The following is a 7,004-nucleotide window of genomic DNA, read 5'->3' as shown; positions in this document are numbered from 1 at the left end:
CCCGGGACCGGGCGGTATCTGGGGCACTGCCGCTGGGCTGAAACGGACGCCTTGAAAAAAAGTTATCACCGACGGCAGCAGTGGCCTGTAGAGGGACTTCGGACCAGGGGCTCTCCTGCTGGTGGAGCCGACCGGAAATACAGCGGATCTGGACGCAGAAAGCCGGAAGCGAATGGCCTTGATGTGCCTAGCCTCGGTGCTCAAGAATTTGTCGATACAGAGAAGAGGAGAGCTGTGGGGCACCGGAGATAAAAACGGCGAGGAAGCAGTGGTGATGTGAGCGTCATAACGAGCCTGACTGCGGGCTGAAATATGAGGTGGTGACGATGGCAGGTAGGAGCGGACCGCCATCTTGAGGCAGTGCGACTCACTCCAAGTCCCAACAACGCTGACTGTCGGCAACGGACAGCGATGATATCCGTCTACTGAAGGGACGCCACACACAAGAGGAAAGACGTAGCGTGACTACCTGAACCAGGGGGAAGGCTCAAGTGAGGTGGCTGAAGCCAATAGCGCGCACCTGCAGACCACGGAGGCAAAAGCTGACGGGCTGATGGTTGCGGTGATCCGGAATCCGGATGCAGAAGCATGTACATGAGCGCCCTGAAGCTCAGCACCCCCTGAATTTATGAGGGACGGCCCAGTAACGGCAACGTGAGCACCACAAGACGGGTCAAGTAGCAAGGCAGGCCAGACACCCGCAGAGATGACTCGGCTCCCCGCTGGGCCAGACCAATAAGAACCAAGGTGACGCATGAGACGCGGGACATAGACGCCCTTCTAACCGGCGCTGGTGATCCTGTGCTAAGTGCCAGATAGTGCGGCCTGCCATCTCACCACCAAAGCAGGAGTGACATTGGTCAACAAGCAAGATATACTCGGGCGCCCAGATCTCAGGGCAGGGGATCACCATCACTGGCTAATCAAACTAGCGCATTTCTTTAAAGGTGGAATACTGAAAACTGACACCTGGGTGGCAGCTATTCTGGCCAAGTATACATCCAGTGGTGCGTGACAGTGTTGCGGTGAGAGTGCTTTGGACTATATCTCAGACCTGTGACAAGATATTCAGGCGCACCTATTGAAGCCCGGTCAACGCCACCGTGCATAGAGCCTGAAACGTAAACGGGCGCAGTGCTGGCCACAATGGCGGGTAAGGGTGGAAAGGGTGGCACTACACAGACCAGAATTGATAAGTTTGCCTGTGATAAGAGTGTATCTTACCCAACGGACGATAAGACACCGGCGGGCAAAGCGGCAGATGGCATAAGCGGGAAGAAAGCGACGCTGGATGATGTCATTAAGGCCCTGACGCAAGTCCAAGCAACGATAGGCACGATATCCACCGAAATTACACTCATAAGGGCGGACTTCCACAAAATGTCTGAGAAGGTGAGCTCCATGGAGGTGGTTACGAAGTCTCTGGTCGAGGATGTCTCGGAACTTCAAATAGCGGTGGAGAAGATATAAGCGGAGAATAAGGTGCTGCGTGAAATCTTGGACAATCAGGAAGGGCGCTCGAGGAGGAATAATGTGCGGATACTAGGGGTTCCAGAGTCTGAAGGCACCAGAGCAATGGACCTCTACGTGGAGGAGCTAATAAAGAAGGAACTCCAACCTAAGGGCCTTTCCGCTTTCTTCTCCGTTGAAAGAGCGCACCGGGTCCCAGGGGGACAACCTAAGCCGGGTGCAGCCCCGGGACCAATTCTAGCCAGACTGTTCAACTTTCGGGACAGGGATGCCATCCTACAGGCGGTGCGAGTGTCGCCGCCGGTCAAAACCCAAAATTCCACACTATCCTTTTTCCCGGACTATACGGCGGAGGTGGCCCGCCGTAGGAAGACGTTCCTGGATGTGAAAAAGGAACTCAGAAAGCGTGAAATTCCATACTCGTTGCTGTTCCCGGCCAGGCTGCGTATAGTGGCGGACAACAAGACTTGGTTTTTTGATAATCCTGAAATAGCCCGAGATTGGCTGGACAGATGGAGACCGGCCACCCAACCACGCCGCTCAAACAGAACAAACAAGATTCAAGGAGCAGGAGGGCATCGAAGCTCACAAGATTCGAGACACGAATTAGAAGAACACTCGCAGGTGAGAGACAGCGCGGACGAAGAAGCCAACGAGGAACAATAACTGCCGGTGATTATAAACATTCTAAGAACTCAGCGGAGTGCCTGACGGACTGCCACTGGATACCGGGCTAGGGGCACCTGGAGAGAGTGAGAGAGGCTGCCATCTCCGGAGAGTTCTTCCCCCCATCGAGCAAGTATAATTTTGGTGGGGAAAGGGTTGAGCACTCCGCTTAGTTGGGGGGGCGGGCGGTTTCATGTCCGTATTGCTGGAGGGGAGGGGGGGAGTTGGAGGAGGGATTGTTCTCAATGTTAACAAACTGTTTACACTGTTCGAAAAGATTTGATATGGCACACACACAACAATACATGGACTTCTATGCGAATGACACGACAGGGTAAGCTCGGGGCACACATGGGTTTAACACTGCAGGATGTCAATGGCGCACGACACTCGGGGTGGACCTTTAGAAAGGGGATCTGATTGAGGGCCAATACCACCTTTACAACTGATGTCCTGGAGTGTGCGGGGATTGGGTGACAAAATTAAGCGTGGGCTGGTCTTACTGGGCATCCGGAGGCTAGGTCCCACAGTGGTTCTACTACAAGAAACACACCTGGTGGGTACGGCTAGCCGGGCACTGGATAGGCATGGGTACCATATGATCGCACACTCAGAATTTTCTTCAGGATCACGGGGAACGGGCATACTACTAAAAAAGTTGTCCCGGTTCATATTACAATCCACTAAAACAGATGACCAGGGCCACTTCGCAGCGACACACGGACAATGGGAAGGAAGTCACTGACTCTAGTATCAGTATATATTCCGCCAGCACTTCACACAGTCGCCCTTCCAGAATTGGGGAAATTCCTACTGGAACTCCCAGAGGGAGACCTTACAACAGGAGGAAACTTTAATGCGATGGTGCACAATGCGCAGGATAGGTTTCCGCTTCGCCCGCCGAGCCCGGGTCCCTCCCGATTAGGCGATTTCCTAGTGGCGCAGGGTCTGGTGGACCTCTGGAGACAGTTTCTTCCGAAAGATAGACAGTACACATACTACTCTGCTGTCCACGACAGTCTGTCCCGTATCAACTATTTTCTTGCCTTGGGAGGTTGTCTCCTCACCGTGAGTGACGTGCAAATTAGACCAAGGGGCATCTCAGATCACTCACCACTGACGCTAACGTTATCCTGCCCAGAAATAGCTAGAAAACGAATATACCCGATTTTCCCCGGTTACCTCAAGATACCGCACATACGTAAAGATCTGAAAAAGGCTACCGATATTATTTTGCGGAAAATACGACCTCGGTGACATCACCGTCGGTCCTGTGGGATGCTTACAAGACGGTCTTGAGAGGACAGGCAATAGCGTCTATAACAGGGCATAAACGCACTCAAAGGGAGGAACTGACAAAACTGGAACTTGAACTTGAGCAAGCAAACTTGGCCCACATGACGGACCCAACCATAAATACACTGCATACACTACAGCTCTGTCAGCGACTTCATGGGGACCATCTTCGTAGGAAGACATCGATAACATCACAGCGACGACACACAGAGTCTATGATATTGGGGATAAGGCTAGTAAACTCCTGGCCTGGTTAGATAAAAAAAGGGAGGTGCCAAACATATACTGCAGTTGAAAGGCTCTAACGGGGAGGTGGATACACGCCCATCAGTGATAATTGAAGCCCTGGCTGATCACTTCCAAGACGTGTACGCCCCTGAGGTGACCATAACACAGGAGGAGGCGATAGTTGCACTCCACGGGGTACCAACACAGACCCTGTCACAAGAGGCAAGGGGGGAGCTTGACGCAGACCTGTCAGCGGAGGAGATTCAGCTAGCCATTAATGCATTAAATTCTGGTAAAGCCATGGGCCCCCATGGGATCCCAGTAGAATGGTATAAGGCGATGTCCGAAGAGTTGAGCACACCATTATTAGATATGTATAATGAAAGCCTAGAAAAGGGAGTTCTGCCCCTTGACCAACGGGTAGCAACCATTGTGGCAATCCCAAAACCAGGTAAACCGCCAATTGAGAGCACATCCTATCGTCCTATCTCAGTGGAGAAGTGTGGCTCAGGGGTTAGAGGCGGCAGACCTGGAGCTTGAGTTCGGCCCTGGACCAGGGTTCAATTCCCTGCCTCGGCGGGTCTTGGGCTCAAAAATTCCACAGACCCGTTAATTCTCGCTCCGGTGCCTTCTCGACTCACGGGTTCACACTCTGCGACTCTGGGCAATAGCTTGATTAATCTCCACAACGGCCTCTTGCGGTGGGATGCCTGGCTTTCACCTTGTGGATACCCTGCCAGGGTTATCTTATAGGGGAACACCAGGACGGGTTCCCTAAGCAAGCGCGGAGATGCCCCAGGGTAAGTCGTGCGCTATATAAGTTTCATTCATTTCATTTCATTTAATTTCATCTCCCTCCTTAACGCAGAAGCCAAAATTCTGTCAAAACTGTTGGCTAGCAGACTGATGCCTCACCTCACGCAACTGATCCATCTGGATCAGTCGGGATTCATGTCTCAAAGGAGTACATTGCTCAACCTCCGTAGATTGCATGGAGCACTGGCACGGGCTCCATCTCTGACGGAACCAACGGCTATCCTGTCGTTGGATGCCAGGATGGCATTCGACATGGTGGAATGGCACTATCTTTTTGCAGTCTTGGACCATATGGGCTTCTGCCCCAAGTTTATCTCGTGGGTTCGATTGCTGTACACTGACTCAGTGGCACATGTGGCGGCGAACGGACATGTCTCCCGGGATATATCCTTGGCTACAGGGACACCGCAGGGATGCCCGCTCTCACCTTTACTGTTTGCTTTAGTCCTAGAACCACGGGCAGCAGTCCTTAGAACATCCCAGCTGCTGAGAGGGATGCAATGGGGGGAAAATTGGGAGGACAGGGTCTCCTTATATGCAGATGATATGCTGATCTACATGTCGGATCCGGAGAGGGGTATCCCGATGCTACTGGTGCTGTGTGATCGACATGGGCGCACCTCCGGATATAAGATCAACTGGACTAAATCGGTCATTTATGTACTTAGGGACCCCGCCCTGAACCTGCCGGCCAACTGCCCACTGACGGTGGCGAACAACACATTCAAATACTTAGGCATATACATCACTCGAGATAGTAAAGCCTTCTACGACCTAAACCTACTGCCACCTCTTGCACGGCTTCAGGCAGACGCGAGACATTGGAAGACGCTCCCGCTGATGTTAGTGGGAAGGGCTGGCTTATTCAAGATGAAGGCGCTGCCTCGTTTTCTGTATGTGTGAGAAAATGCGCCGAATTGGTGCCACCTTCATACTTTCGTAGAGTGACGTCGGTAATAACTGGACTGTTGTGGGGGGACCGCTCGGCTCGAGTGGCACACGGAAAACTGGTCAGGGACTGGTACAGCGGTGGGATAGCCCTGCCAAATGTACAACTATACTATTGGGCGGCTCACCTCAAGGTTCTCAACCAATGGTTACATGCACCGCAGAACGACCCGGCCTATCATGCAGACTGAGCACAGTTAGGTACACCCAGTCTCTTGGCTCCGCTGTACAACAAGGGCCTATTGCCGCAGCTCAAGGGACCTACTAGACACACGGTGGAGATATGGCACAAAGCCCAGGCGAAACTGAAGTGGGGGGTTGTCATAACTAAACCTACGCCTCTATGGGACGCTAAGGCCTTGGGACAATTAAGACATAGTAAAGGGTTCATACAGTGGGATAATATTGGCATTTCCACAGTAGGAGACCTGTGGACGAGAGATGGAGTAATCCCCTTTGAACAGCTACAGCAACAGTATGGCCTGGGAGTCAACGAGACTTACCGTTACATCCAAATACGACACGCACTAATGACAGCGATTGAGGCGGATACGGATGTCCCGGCATCATCCCCGTTAGAAGATCGCCTATTGACGGACTACATGCAGACAAGCGCCACCTCCCTCACGTATCGGATATTATTGAATAATCTACCAGACCCATTACAAAAACTGAAGGATAAATGGGGGAGTGAGTTAGCAGAGATGGATGAGATGGAATGGAATGCGGCGGTAGCCTCCCCGAGGCAAGCCGGTATCTCAGCGCGATTTAGGCTTGTGCAATTTAAGATACTACATAGGATGTATTATACGAGGACCACACTACACAAAATCCATAGGGATCATCCGTACTTTCTCAGGGGATGTGGTGAGGAAGGAACACTATTTCACACACTCTGGGAATGCCCGATAATTGCGGAATATTGGAGGGAGATACTGCGTACGATTTCACAGACTCTAGAGGTCTCAATTACACCTGATCCACGAATGTGCTTGCTGAATGTCTGGGGGACTAATGCTCTGACGCGCCAGGGACAACAATGGGCTATTATAGGTTTTATGGTGGCCAAGCGAGATATAGCACAGAAATGGGGGGCGGTAGAGGTCCTGACCCGAGCACAATGGTGTAGAAATGTGGATATGCTCATGGTGATAGAGCGGGCAGTGTATAAGCAAAGGGCTAATCCTCGAAAAAGGAATAAGATATGGCTTCCGTGGAATAGCTATTGGGGGGATATATGTGAACCGCTATCAGAAGAGGACACGGACGATTCAGAGGATGAAGAAGATGCAGATTGAGACCTGAGCGGAGGGGTAGCAGTCAGGGTAGGATAGGAACAAGGGGAGTGGCGGGAGGCTAGATTGACCATGGGGGACCCTGAGCGGAGGGATGTATGGAAGTACTAGACAGGGCTTGCTCATATAAGTCCTAGAACGTTGGATACAGTGATGTGGACTGCATATTTGATCTATCGAGTCACAAGTTGAGTTAAGTTTATAAAATTATAAAAGTAAGACATACACTAAAGCTTTTGGTGCAGGTTGTTACGTTTCTGATAAATGCTTAATACAGTGATGCTA

This window comes from Lissotriton vulgaris, unplaced genomic scaffold, assembly GCF_964263255.1.
Source record: "Lissotriton vulgaris unplaced genomic scaffold, aLisVul1.2 SCAFFOLD_1994, whole genome shotgun sequence".
Classification (NCBI taxonomy): domain Eukaryota; kingdom Metazoa; phylum Chordata; class Amphibia; order Caudata; family Salamandridae; genus Lissotriton; species Lissotriton vulgaris.
The sequence above is the reverse complement of the archived record's forward strand: the minus strand, read 5'-3'. Positions refer to the sequence as shown.